The 13,765-nt window shown below is 39.5% G+C and overlaps 1 long non-coding RNA gene across 1 annotated transcript in view; it reads right to left on the bottom strand.

Annotated features, from left to right (window-relative positions):
* Window positions 1-5,966, bottom strand: part of LOC144246624 (uncharacterized) — a 33,186-nt gene extending 27,220 nt beyond the window's left edge. The window contains exons 1-2 of the long non-coding RNA XR_014956356.1: window positions 5,909-5,966; window positions 1,472-4,512 (exon numbers count right to left, since the gene is read on the bottom strand). This is a non-coding gene — a long non-coding RNA (uncharacterized LOC144246624). The remainder of the gene's footprint in view (window positions 1-1,471; window positions 4,513-5,908) is intronic.
* Between the last annotated feature and the right edge of the window lie 7,799 nt (window positions 5,967-13,765).

Below are 13,765 nucleotides of genomic sequence, written 5' to 3'. Positions count from 1 at the left end.
AAGCGTTATGTGCTCATCATGGTAGAAGCCACCACAGGATGGTTGGAAACCTATCCCATGCCTCATGCTACGGCCCGTAACACCATTCTGGGCCTTGAGAAGCAGATCCTTTGGAGGAATGGTACCCCTGAGAGGATTGAGTCAGACAATGGGACTCATTTCAAGAATAGTCTTATCAACACCTGGGCTAGGGAACATGGTATTGAGTGGGTGTACCATATTCCCTACCATGCACCAGCTGCAGAAAAAGTAGAGAGGTACAATAGACTGTTAAAAACCACCTTGAAAGCATTGGGTGGGGGATCTTTCAATAATTGGGAGCAGAATCTGGCAAAAGCCATTTGGTTAGTTAACACCCGAGGCTCTACCAGTCAATTGGGCCCTGCCCAATCTCAGCTTTTGCATATAGTAGATGGAGACAAAGTCCCAGTAGTGCATGTCAGAGATTTGTTAGGGAAGACAGTGTGGATCAATTCTGCCTCAAGCACAGACAAACCCATTCGTGGGATTGTCTTTGTTCAGGGACCAGGTTGTACTTGGTGGATAATGCAGAAAGATGGAAGAATACAATGTGTACCTCAGGGAGATCTGATTGTTGGGGGAGAACTGTGTGTAAATATCACTGTTTGCTGAATATTACTGCCATTGTCTGTGTATAGCTGTATACTGGATGTATAATGCATGTGTTTGTAGGGTTTGAATATATATATTAGTTTTAGTAGTAAGCTGACGATATGGGGATAAGGGGTGGAATGTCCTAGGTTGACTGTATGATGCCTTTATCCCCAATCGTCTGCCCTGTTTATGTTGAATAATAAGTTCTACACATTTAAGACTTGTTCCAGGAGTGAAGGTGGGCGGGGGGGAGAAGCGTGGAGTTTGTTTTCAAGAACTGCACTCCCTCCTCCACATTCCTGCTCCTGGACTGAGTTGTCTGCGGATGGACAGACAACAAGACAGAGCTCTCCTTTGTTTTTTTTCCTAGTTAGTTTTAGCTAGCTGAGGCAAAGAAGTTCCCTGGACTGTGGTTTTTTTCCCTTTCTCTGGACCTGCTCTGGGCTGAACACCAGCAGAGCAGCAGCAGCAGCACCTGTGGCCCAGCGGGCCAGGCCTGGGCCACGGCATTTCCAGCGCCGGAGGGACTGAGCAGAGACTGAGTGAGCCCAGCTGCAACCCGGGGGATTTTTCTGAGTTTGTCTCTCTCTTGGAGTGGCAAGAAGTTTTATTGTTTAATATTGTTTAAGTTTGCTTGTTTAATAAACAGGTTTTTTCCACTTTTTCTCCAAAGAGGCATCTTTCCTGAACTGGTTGGGGGGAGGGGCCAATTGAATCTGCTTTCCTGAAGGAACCCTTTTGGGGTTCTTTCCCCAAATTTGCCCTGAACCAGGACACTATACTAAATGGCTTCTACTCAGCTTAGTGTGTGTGTCTTCAGACATGAAACACACATGAACCAGCACACTGAACTTACCCTCCCCCCATCTCATATGATTTAAGAGAACAGCATAAGGTTGCTGCTCCCTCTGCTTCACAAATCAAATTTTCTTGGACAGGAAAAGTATTTATGAATAAACCTGCAAAAAATATTTCTGGTTACATATAAAGGATATACCAATATTAGCAAAGCAGGCATTCAGTTTCATACAGAATTGCACACTGTCAAGAGATGTTTCAATTATTTACATATAAATATATAATTCACAATTCATCAACATTCTCCATCTAAAGTTCTTAGAGTTTTTTAAATTACATATGATCATAGCTTACCTAGAAAGCAAGTAACTATCCTTATTTTGCAATAAAAGCACTCAGAGGAGAACCCGCACTACCATTACCTACATCTCAGCTGGTGGCTCTAGTGTTCATTCATAATCAAGAACAGTGGAAAATGGATTTGTAGAAAGTTCTCAGGGCCTGACAGAAGGTCCACACAGCATGCATACATATGTAAACTTTGAGACAAGACTTACTCACTTAGAAATGCCATGGAATAGGACAGATATTGTTGAGAGAGAAATGGAACTAGAAACAAGTTTCAAAAGATGGCCTTGCAAATAAGACTAGATACTTTGGACAAACAGAACTATGAAATATGTATTGTAGTGGGACCCACGAGGGGTAATTTTAGATGTTTAGATTTAAGGCATCTACAACATGGCATGGCAAAAAGCTAGGCCAAGAAACACTTATAGTATATTTTAATTAGGAAATATCTGGCTTCTGATTGTGATGGTGTGAATTATAAACGTCTGTATTGTGTAACCCTTCTCATGAGACTGAAAATGGAATAAAAGTTTTTAAAACACCTCTCAGTTGCCCTGTCTCTGGGTCAGGAAAAGGGTATTGTCCTATAAAGAACCATGTATATTCAAAAAAAATCAAAGACTTTAAGGTGTAATTCATGTGGTCAAATGTAGACATAGTCTTCAGAAGATAACCCTCCACGGATTTGAAGTGGAGACTATGATGGAGAATGCCATATCCAGTCAGATGAACCCATTCCCATTCACACGAGACACATTCCTGCCTTTAGTGCAGTTCCACACATGTGTGCCTTAACTCCTATACTGCCACAGTTCACTGAAGCAGTCTTAGGAGAGGGTGGATTTCACTGCACGTATGTCAGTGGCTTGCTGGACAGCCTTTCTGCATATTCACTTGTTTATGTGCCCGTTTTCTTTTTCATCTTCTATAAGCTTTTTTCAGGTGGGCAGTACTTGGCAGGAGTTCCCTTGCTAAGCATTAGTAAACACCCTACCATAACTCAGATCCTTTTTTGGGATCACTGTGTATTAGCGTAATGAAAACAGCAGGAAGATAATAGTGCTGAGCAATCCTACTGCTTCAGCCAAAGAAAACAAACTTTCACAGCAAGGCAAGATTAGAATTTTTGATCTTTACCTCTCCTCGAGCTCTCCATGATACTGAATTTGAAAAAAGATGTGTTGCTTTTATTAATACTAGATGCCTTTAAAAGTTAAATGCCTAGATCTATAATATACCTAATTTTTGTCTCTAAATCTGTTTCCCTGGTTTTAGTCTTATGGAGACCAGAAATAAATGTCCCTGAAGAATCTTGGAATAAACCTATACATAAAAAAACAAACAAACAAACAAACAAAAACCAAAACCCAAGGGAAAAAAAAAAAAAAACCACCAAAAAAAACCCGCACAGAAATCACACTGTCTTTTTAATGGCCCACTATATTTATTACTCTGTATTTCTCTGTATTTACATATTCACAGGCACTGTATATACAATAGAGAAACAGCAGAGAGAGTTAAATGCTTCCAGAAGACAATCTGGAACTCATATTGTCATGAATGACTTGTAAGTAATTCTAGGTCTAGTAACTTGGAAGATGACTACTTAATGTCCATCCTTTGTGCTGGGAATATATAAAAGGACTACTCCACTAAAAGTCATCAGTCAGATGACCCACATCTCTCTCCTCTTCCTTTTAACAGGGATTAGCTTCTCCCTGTGTTAACAAGGACTAGATGTCCTTCAGCAATGTCTTTATGCCCTCTTTTAGTTTAAAAACTTTTATTATTTTTTAAAATGTGCTAGCTAGAGCAGACTATTGATTTGGATTATTTTAGCAGCAGATGTTTCTTTTTTCTTAAATCTTCAGACTTAAGGAACACTACATTGCTCAAGCTTATCATGAACACAGAGATTTACTTTAAATGTTAACAATAGTTGACTTTGCCATGGAAGAGTGCTAATTAAAGGAAAAACAAGAAGCAGCTGTAAAATATTATATCATTCAGTTAAAAAGATGAAAGATGTTACAGAATGTATGGAATAGGGCAACAGGTTTTATTCATCAGCAGTAACCTAGAATTTTGCTTTTTGCAAGCACAAGTCTTGATGCTTTGAGTTCTTTTCAGAACAAACTTATTCCTGAGAACTGCAATAATAAAGGCAGCTATCATATTCCTACTTCACTACAATGCTGTATAAATGCTAATACTTTAGCTAACTATAGTGAAATAAAACTTACCTTAAAATCAAATCCTTTTTCCCATAACGAAGCTCTTTCAGCTGGGCTTGGATCTTTTTTGACTGAAAATGAGGATAATCAAATCAGCTTTTGGGTTTTTAAAATTTTAAATATTAAAAAAAATTTGTGAATTCTGAGAACAGCAGAATCTAGATCAGATTTAAAATGTAGAATGACCCCTCCAAATAATTGTCGATTGCTTTTCCAGTTCACAAGTCAAACCAACCAAAAGTACTGAGGAAAATGCAAAATGGCACACAACTAAAGCACATACCTGAGTTAGTACTGTAAAGAACAGCAGCTGGGCTTACACATTTTGGACATGAGCTGTTATCAATACGTGCCATGAAGCATAACTGAAGGCATCAACTTCAAAGTAAACAATCTTATTCTTAGAAGCAAAAAGGCTCCATAGGCTTATAAAAGTCTTCGTAAAGATCAGGGTGTTCCAGGTGGTATCCAAAGGAACTAGTTTGGAGCTACCTTCTCAGTTTGTAACCATGCCCTTGAAAGTACAGGTATAGTTATGCTTATTTATATTAGTTTAAGCTGATATTAACTTTATATATTGCTAAATATATCCTTAAAATAATTCTAAGTAGTAGTCTATATATTATTTTAATAATTTAAACAAAAGAAATAGAAATTGCTTTTTTGTACTAAACTCAACTATTCAAGGAACATTATTTCACCATTTATCCAAGAATCCTCTCAAAGGAATAATTTGTTTTTAATAAAATCCACAATCCCAACTGATACACAATACATTTTCTTGTATTAATTAATGCCAAGTGTTTTGAAGTCCTTGGAATGGATTAGAAGTCTGTTTCACATTTATTGAAAGAGCATTCCATAAACATAATATATTACAAAAGTAGTATATCTTAAGTTGGAATTTTTAAAAATATTTTATTTCTTACCAATTGATGCAGTCATATTCAGTGACAGACTTTTGGGAAGGCTGAATGAATCTAAGGAATCTAAAATTTTAGAACCTGCTTTATATGTTTTAATAGTAAGGCCAAAATGGTTATGGTATTCTGTAAAATCTGAAACTAATAAACAAGATCAGTCCAGCAAAATTCTTTGAAACAATTTTGATTTTGAAAGACTTAAGAAAAATATTTCTAATCCTATTATTTCCTACCTTTGAGAATTTACCAGAAACTTGACTTTCTAAGTACTGATCTCAAAAGGCAGAGACTCTAATAAAGAAAATGCTTTCAATCATCATTAGGAAAATTTTAGTACAGAGGAAATTTTTTATGCTTTGGTTTCTTTCTGGCAAGGTGCAATAACCTTAAGAGAAATTATATATGCAAAAAACCCAGAGTAAAGTAATGTGAGTAAATCAGATTCACATGTAATAATTTTTTTTAAAACTAAAAGAAAAATAAAGGGAATGCTTATATGAGTGCAGGTACTTCTACATTGAGGAATTTGCCAAAAATAGGATCTTTTTTCCCTTGAAATAAGGAAACAGAATCAGTAGTAATAGGTTGTTCCTGTCTCAGTGTTAATTTCAAAACAGGCCTTTGGCAATTCCTGGCTTAGTGTAGACATGGAGTTCATATAAATCAAATCAGTTTTATATATGTTATATATATATATATATATATACATATATAGAGTTATATCATAGGCACGCCTAGATGATTTTATTAGTCTAAAACTTGAGTTTGCAACTTGCTTTCTAATACATTTGAGCCGCTTCTTGTGAAGTCACAAAAATAAGTTGGGATGACAGCACTTCAGGAATACTCACCATATAAGCATAATATATATTCTGTACTCATATATATTCTTGTGTATATATATAATACACCAGAACCTCAGTACAAAATACTTTGATGCAAATTTTTTTGGTACATAGATTTAGAACAGAGAAGAATCTTCCTTACCTCTTCTGCGTGCATACCACAAAGCTTGTTTCCTGACAAGAGCTTGTTTTTGAGGCTTTTGTTGTGAGAGTGGGACAAAAAAAGCCAAAATAATTTATTAGTAAGTGTTACAAAGTATTAAGAGACCCTTTAACTATTTGATCAATACTGGCATTATTTCTAAAATGGATAACATCTTCAATTCACCAACAAAGATACAAATAAACAAGAGAGGTTAATCAAGGCACAGTATCCTCTTACAGAATTCTTAAAGGCATTTGCATTACAATTTGCTTCAGCAGGAACAGGACTGCCCATAGAGACCTTCCCAGAACACTGGCAACTGAAAGCAACTTAGATTTAATACGCTGAGGTGCAGCATATTAGGGCAGAAAAAACCTCTCTAATCCTTTCTTGGTATCAACTCCATAGCTCAGTATCATTTTCTGTAAATTATTTTAACATCTGAGTAAAAGGGCCAAGGTCTCATCACTTGACCTTGATGATGAAAATCAAGGGGTGTTTCTGCTAAATTTTATAATTTAAAACTGCAAATAATAAAACCAGTATGAAGTTAGTTACCTGAAAGCATTCTGCCAACTCAATATGGTTTTTCATGTAGGAGTTTTAAATGTTTTTCTTCTCATTTTCAGAGAAAATAACAAACCCTGACAAAATTAATTCTTCACAGTAATTATTTCTCCATTCCTTACTCATATTATCCCATAACTGACAGTCAAAGATGAAGATTTCTCTGCAGTGTGAACATCTTTTAAAACTGGTCAAAACCGTACCGTAAGTATTCAATACACAGATCTATAACTGCTGAACATAACACCCTTAACATGAAAAAAAAAAGAATACAAAACTCAACTATTCCTGCGTTAATGAATTGTAAATATACAAACAGAAACAGAACCCACCACATTTCAGTATGTTTCTTACTGAACAGAAATAGCTTTCCTGTACATTGTGCACAAGAACAAGCTGTCATTAGAGCAAAAAACATAATTCCATCCAGTTCAAATATGGGTCTGCATCCCACTGAAACACTGGAAGCTTTAAAACCAGAATTGGAAGCTTTTTCTCTTGAAAATAAAAAAAAAAAAAACAAAAAAACCAACAACTTTTTTTTAAAAGCAAATGCAAAGAAACTAAAATTTTATTTGAAAACTCATTTTCATGATTCCAAAATAAGGAGATCTGACGCAATTTCACATTTCACTGCAGAAACAATAAATTTTTCCCAGCTGTTTGACATGGATGCCCATAGTTCTCTGATTCAGAATTCAGAAAGGAATTAGGATGTTATATTGAATGAGACAATCCAACAATCCGGATTCTATCTTTGAAAACATGATTTGCAAAGAGCTGGATGTTGTTCTAGTAAGTGTCACAGTCAATTACCTATTTTAGTTCTTTGTTTGAAAATTTATGTTGAAACTCGCCAAAGAGAAACAGCCTATTGTACTAACCACTATAAAAATATTGAATTAGACAACTGGCTCTGAAAAAATGGAGCTGTATAGCAGATACAAGATGAACAAAGGTAAACAAAATGAAAATCAAAGACATGAAGCACATCTGACTCATCTATTGCTCACCAGGGGTACACGCTGTACTTGTGAACACAAAGTGAATGTGTTTTAAACACATCTTAATCGTTTGACATAAAGATCAGCATCACCTTTTGGGATGATGTTAAAACAGATGTGCCAAAGGCACTGTTTCATTGGGGACTTGCACTTAACCCAGGATAGCAAGTCATCCTTTTCGTTTCACTAACTCATTATCCTCCAGTCCTTCTGTAGGCTGGTGATGGTTGGCTCAGTAGCACTCTGTCCAGATTTCAGAAGCAAAGAAAGAAGGAATTGTAATCACTACATTTTGATTCATTTATCTTCCTTTTGCCAGTGTTAAACTATTATAAGAAATAATGTCTACTAATACATTAATCTTTTCTAAGTAATTTCTACATAGGCTATTTTGAGAATACCATGCAGTAACCCAGAATGTGAAAAACTGTGTGGCAACAGGACACACAATGTACTAGACGAAAAGCCAGGGAAATCTCAGGAAAACGGGAAGCTGGACAAGACAAACACAGATCTGAACCAATGTGGTTAATCAAACATTCTCCCCTTATTTGAGATAAGATGGTAGTTTATATAAGCTTCTATATAGTTTACAGTTACAAAGACACTCTGGCACACTAACATTGTTTACCTTTTCCTTAAGGTGGTCAAACTTTTCACACTGCAGCTCTACTCTAATTCATGCTCAGATAGCTGATTACTTTATAGTTACCTTAACACAATTTCTATCTGCGCCACAACTGAATTCTCACTGCATCAAAGGCTTTGAGGCCCCATCAAGGCCGCTTATCAGGGCCTAGTCTGACTGGGTAGTTCAACCTTTATTCCAAACATAAATCACGACCCCTGTCTCTCAGAAATTCTGCAATTTCCACATTTTGTGCCAAATAAACCAAATAAATCCAAAAGTATATAGTTATATATATATATATATATAATATAGTTATATATATATAGTTTTATATATATATATATACACACACAGAATTTGTCTGTTGGAATCCTGGATGCTGAGAACATTAAACTTTCTGTGCTTAAAGGTACAAACCCACAAGAGAACATTGCATTTGACCTGAGGTTGTGGAACAGGCTTTTAAAATTGATTAATAGCACTGGGATTACGGGTGTGTAGTTAGTTAGAAGTGTGTAGTACCAGAAGGTGGAAAATGTAAGAGTTTGGGATTTTACAATATAGAAATAAATATGAAGCAAGGTGGAGGTTTTAGGGCAGAGGCAGGTTGTTCTTCTTTACCTTCTTTTTCATGGATTTGGGTGATGTTTCGCAACTGGACAGAAAAGTCCGCATTGCAGGTTTTGGGGGATCAGTTACTGGGTTAAAAGGGAAAATAATCTAGGTATCTTTTCTTAATTGGATAGTTCAGTTTTAACAGACCTTGTAACAAGAGTTAGTTAGCCATTCTGTGGGAAACCACAGACTGAGGTATTGTTTATTAAGATATATATATAAAGCTAGGAAACGGATTTGTGAGAAATCACAGACTGAGGATAGGAAACCAAGTGTGAGAAAATACAGACGGCTTACAGACTAAGGTATTGTTTAGGAAACAAGGATACGCAAATAGCCTGCGGACACAACAAGGATACGCAAATAGCCTGCGGACACAACATTTGCAAAATAAGGAAACCAAACACTTACATCTGGGGACTGACGATACAAGATAAAGATAACCCCCATTACTCACAGACTGCTTACGTAAACAAAAGGAAACTGCAAGTTTAAACAAAGGAGACCCCTCGGGAATTCATGGAAAGAAAATGGGATAAAAGAGGGCCGTTTAGACAAATCGGCGCGGCAAAGAGGGAGCAGAAGTCCCTCCACCGCCCAGCGCTGTTTGCTCGTATCCTACTTGCTGTAATTAATAAAATTCTAATTGGATTATGACCCGTTGTGGCGTAAATTTATAACAATTCTGTGCCTTGCTAATGAAAAAGCTGCCGAGCTCACAGTGGTGAGACTGTAATTCAGGTAAGAAATGAACACCTGAGTCTGAATGTGAAATACCGTCCCCAGCGCCTTCAACCCCGACTCGAGAAACCCATAACTGCTGCCTCTGTGTAAAAGTGGCAGCTCACTAAGGAGAAACTGTGCCAGGAACCCTTGAGGAAAACCAGAACTCTGGAAAACTCCTCCTCAGATGAACATCCCGGTGTTTGGAACTCGGAGACCCAGGTGGAAGGAGCCGATTCCAAGGTCGCAGCATAGACCAGACCCAAGAACTGCAGACACGGAGGGTCGGGTAAGCTGTGAAGGAACCAGGATGGGGGCTAACCTCTCAAAAGCTGGGGACAAGGGACGTTTTATCCCTGCGGAAGCGCTCCCCACAGACAGGGACCGGCCGAGAGCGGGCGCATCACTCTGCGGCGCCCCCAGCCAAGACCGCAGAAAGCCGCAAGGTACGCAACCTGCGCAGCCAGGAGCTGCACGGGCACATCGGCTACGCAAAGTGCGCAGCCAGCACAAACAGCGGAAATAAGGAAACAGCGCAGCCCGGTGCTGGTGGGACGGTGCCCAGTGCCAGCGGGGCGGGCTCAGCGGCTCCGCGGCAATTTTTAAACGCAACAAACATAACTTTGCCTTTAGCAAGTTCGAAGAGCCCGGCGGGGATGAGCCAGGAGCAGACGGAGCTTGCCGGAGAACAGGGACCGAGCGAACGGGAACACAGTTCGGGTTCCGGACCGGGTGTTGCAAACGCAAACCCAGAAATCACAACCGGTGATTCACTATAGCACCAGCGCCAACTCTTCCTTCGCTGCCTGCTTTCTCTCAAACGCCGACAGACCGCGCAGCAGCAGCCACGGTCTGCCCAGGTCCTTAGATGTCCTCAGGCATCTCGGCAGCACCGACAGCCTTTCCCTTCGCACAGTCCGTGGTACCGCAGGAATTCCTCACAGACTTCTTTTAGTGCAGAGATTGAACGTAGGAGCTGTCCGTACAACAAAATGGCAGCGCCTAGCAGACGTGTTCCGTACGGAAAAATGGCGCTCCCGTGAGCAATGCCACCTATTTCCGCCGCCGCCATTTTGCAAGCAGCAAGGTGGTCATTCATATTTAATGATCTCCTAAAAGTCATTTAACAAGATGAGGCGAAGTCAGGAGTAGGACGTAATTCAGAGGATCCAACCGACTTTTTTTGAGCCATTAACACTATGTCTTCATGAATCATTGACCTATCCATGATACTAAACTTACATTTTATGCCAGAATCCCTTGTCTTGGGAAAAGGGTAGGAAAGCAGAATATTCTAATTTAAAATTAGCTATTTTTTCCTTGCTTTTGAAAAGTCTTTCCCCGTATTTAAGCTCAGCACAGAAATATCAGGTAAGATACTTCGTATCAGGCTTCTTTCTAAGCATTAAGAAAAAATAAAAAGAAGGCTCTGAGTACGTATTAAACTTCTCTGGTTTTTGAGAGTAAATAGCATGTATTTGCAAACTAAACATTTTCAGGAAAAAACCCTCAAAGCAAGCACACTAAATAATATTTCAGCAGAAAACTGAGGAAGTTAAGGACTAGCATAAAAGAGAGCTGGAGATGACATTTCTTACTCCTTATAAACCAGCCTAATCTATGAAGGGACACCTAGCTGCTAAGAACACCTAGAACACAAGGTGATCTGTCTGATCATCTTCTGATCAGTTCCTAGTTGTGACATGGACATCACCTTTTCATTCATCCTACCATGAATATGGACCTGAGTGAAAACCATAAAGTCAAGGAAGCGTTTCAGGGAGATTGGGGTCATGCCTGAAAATGGTAACAATTGCATATTTAGAAATAAGCATTTTCTTAGTAATTTTTAGATGTATTTCATGTGATGTGATAATCCAAAGCTCTTTAAAATCATTCCCACAAAACCCTTCCTGTTGATGTCTTGATTCACTACTTATGCTCAGCAAAGAAAAAGGTAATTTGTTGATCTTTACCTCAGACAATGTATTATTTAAAAACAGAGGCTGTACTATGTAACACTGAAATTAGACAGATCACCATGCTGAATTATATTAAAAAGGACAAAGCCCCAAATAGGCAAAGAAAATATGTTGGTTTCTATTCTGAATTTCCACCCCAACACACTATAATATTTGAAAAATATATACCTCCACAGTTTGACAGTGAACTGTGCCTAGAAAAGAAAAGCATATGCTTCTGTTTTCAGAAAAATGCATTACTAATATTCTCCTATATCTTTTAGTATACAGGGAACTGTCAAATAAGTCTTTTCCTCTCTAACCAGACTATTAGTCTTTATTGTTATCTCCTGGCATCTTGCTTTTTGTGCACATTCCAAATGTCACCTATTATAGATAATATTCTCTGAACAGCTACGTTGATGCAAAAGCTACAAAAAGAAATTTACTGGAGCTATTTACTGTAGCTGAATGTAAAAAAACCAACTCTATAATTACTGAAGTGATGTTCCCCCCCTCGCACAGCCCCCTGAATATCAGGCTAGCCCAGAGGTCCGAGGCTGTGAGGGGAGGATTATCAGGAGATGGCAAAGATTTCCAAAAGAGGCTCTTACCCCGAAATATGTTGGTTCAGCTCTCTTTATTCTGTGGTGTCCAAGGGGAGAGCGAGGCAAAAGAGGATGAACAGGAAATGTCAGGGGTCTATATAGACTTTGGACAGGGTGGGCTTCTCTTGCTCTGTGCCTACCCCATTGGGGCAGGAAGGGGTCCAGGGTTATCTTGATCAGAGTCACAGGGTCCCAGGGAAGGGGAAATAGAGTGCCCATGAGCTCACTGCAACACCTCCCCCTTATTTGTTAAACAAGATTACAGGAATTCACTGGGCTCTATTCAACCCTGAGTATGGGTTTCCCACCACCTACAGTGGCGTAGTCAGGCCTCCTCAGGTTAGCCAGCCCTATGTGGTTGACTTCTGAGGCAGAAGGTATGAGACCCTTGATAGCCTTGAAAATCAAGTGACGCAGGATCCCGAACGCTAAGGTTACAAGGAACAAAATAACAAGGAGTAACAAAATTGATTTCTCTAAAAGGGGAAAACAAACATTTTAGAAACATTAAAGTTTCTGTTTCTGCCGGAAGGAATTCACACTTTGGAACATTCTTCTTCTTCCATCTGGCGGCGTCTTCTCTTAGAAGCATCAGCTACTTGCTTCCTGTCCCCTTTTGTCTGACCTGGATTCTTGGGGACAAAAGGTTTCACCCACTTCTGGGGAATCCACTGAGGGCCTGAGGGAGTAGCTACACATGCATAGCCACGACCCCAGGTTACAAGTTCATGGGGACCCTTGGTTTCCCAAGTTTCTGGATCCCTAATCAAGACCGGGGGATGCTGAGACAATTTGAACTGCTTGCCACTGTTAAAGTGATGTACAACAGGTGGACTCATGTTTTCAAATGAGCAGTTCAGAAAATTGATGGCAAACATGGCTTTACAGAGCCTCTCTCGTGGAGACATCCACAGAGCTGAGCTGTTTTGTTTTTTCAATACCTGTTTGAGCATCTGGTGTGCACACTCGACTACAGCTTGACCTGTGCGGGAGTGGGCAATGCCAGTTTTATGTTCCACTCCCCACTGTTGGAGAAATTCCAGAAACTCCTTGGATATATATGCTGGGCCATTATCTGTTTTGATAATTTTTGGAACCCCTAATACTGAAAATGCTTGCACTAGGTGTTGTTTGACATGTGCAGCCCTTTGTCCTATATGAGCAGGGGCATACACTGCACCTGAGAATGTGTCCACGCTTATATGAACGCATTCAAGGTACCCAAAACTCTGAATGTGTGTGATGTCTGTCTGCCATACCTCTGGGGTTTACCCCCATACCCAATGATGGCATGGCCTGGAGCTGGCAATTAGGACAGTTGGTCACAATGGCTCGAGCCTGACTCCGTGTTGTCTGGAACTGTTGAATCAAACCTGGCACATTCTGATGGTAGTGCTGGTGACTCAGCTTTGCCTGTTGGAAGACATCAGGGAGATGTGCTTTTTTGACTGGAGCAGCAAGGGAGTCTGCTTTGCGATTCCCCTCTGCAATGTCACCTGGAAAATCAATGTGTGACCTTACATGCATCACAAAGAATGGATGCTCTCGGTGAGAGATTAAATAAATCGGCCTCAAGAGCAATCTGAAGAGATGTTCATTTTCTATTTCTTTGAGCACAGCCTGCTCCGCCCTGGACACTACGCCTGCTACATAGGCAGAGTCTGTCACCAAGATGATTGGCTCACAAAACTTCTCAAAAGCTCTCACCACTGCAGCCAGTTCAGCCACCTGGGGGATCCCTCCAC

This window comes from Lonchura striata, chromosome 6 (genome assembly GCF_050655825.1).
Source record: "Lonchura striata isolate lonStrDom1 chromosome 6, ASM5065582v1, whole genome shotgun sequence".
Lineage (NCBI taxonomy): Eukaryota > Metazoa > Chordata > Aves > Passeriformes > Estrildidae > Lonchura > Lonchura striata.
The sequence above is the reverse complement of the archived record's forward strand: the minus strand, read 5'-3'. Positions and strand labels throughout refer to the sequence as shown.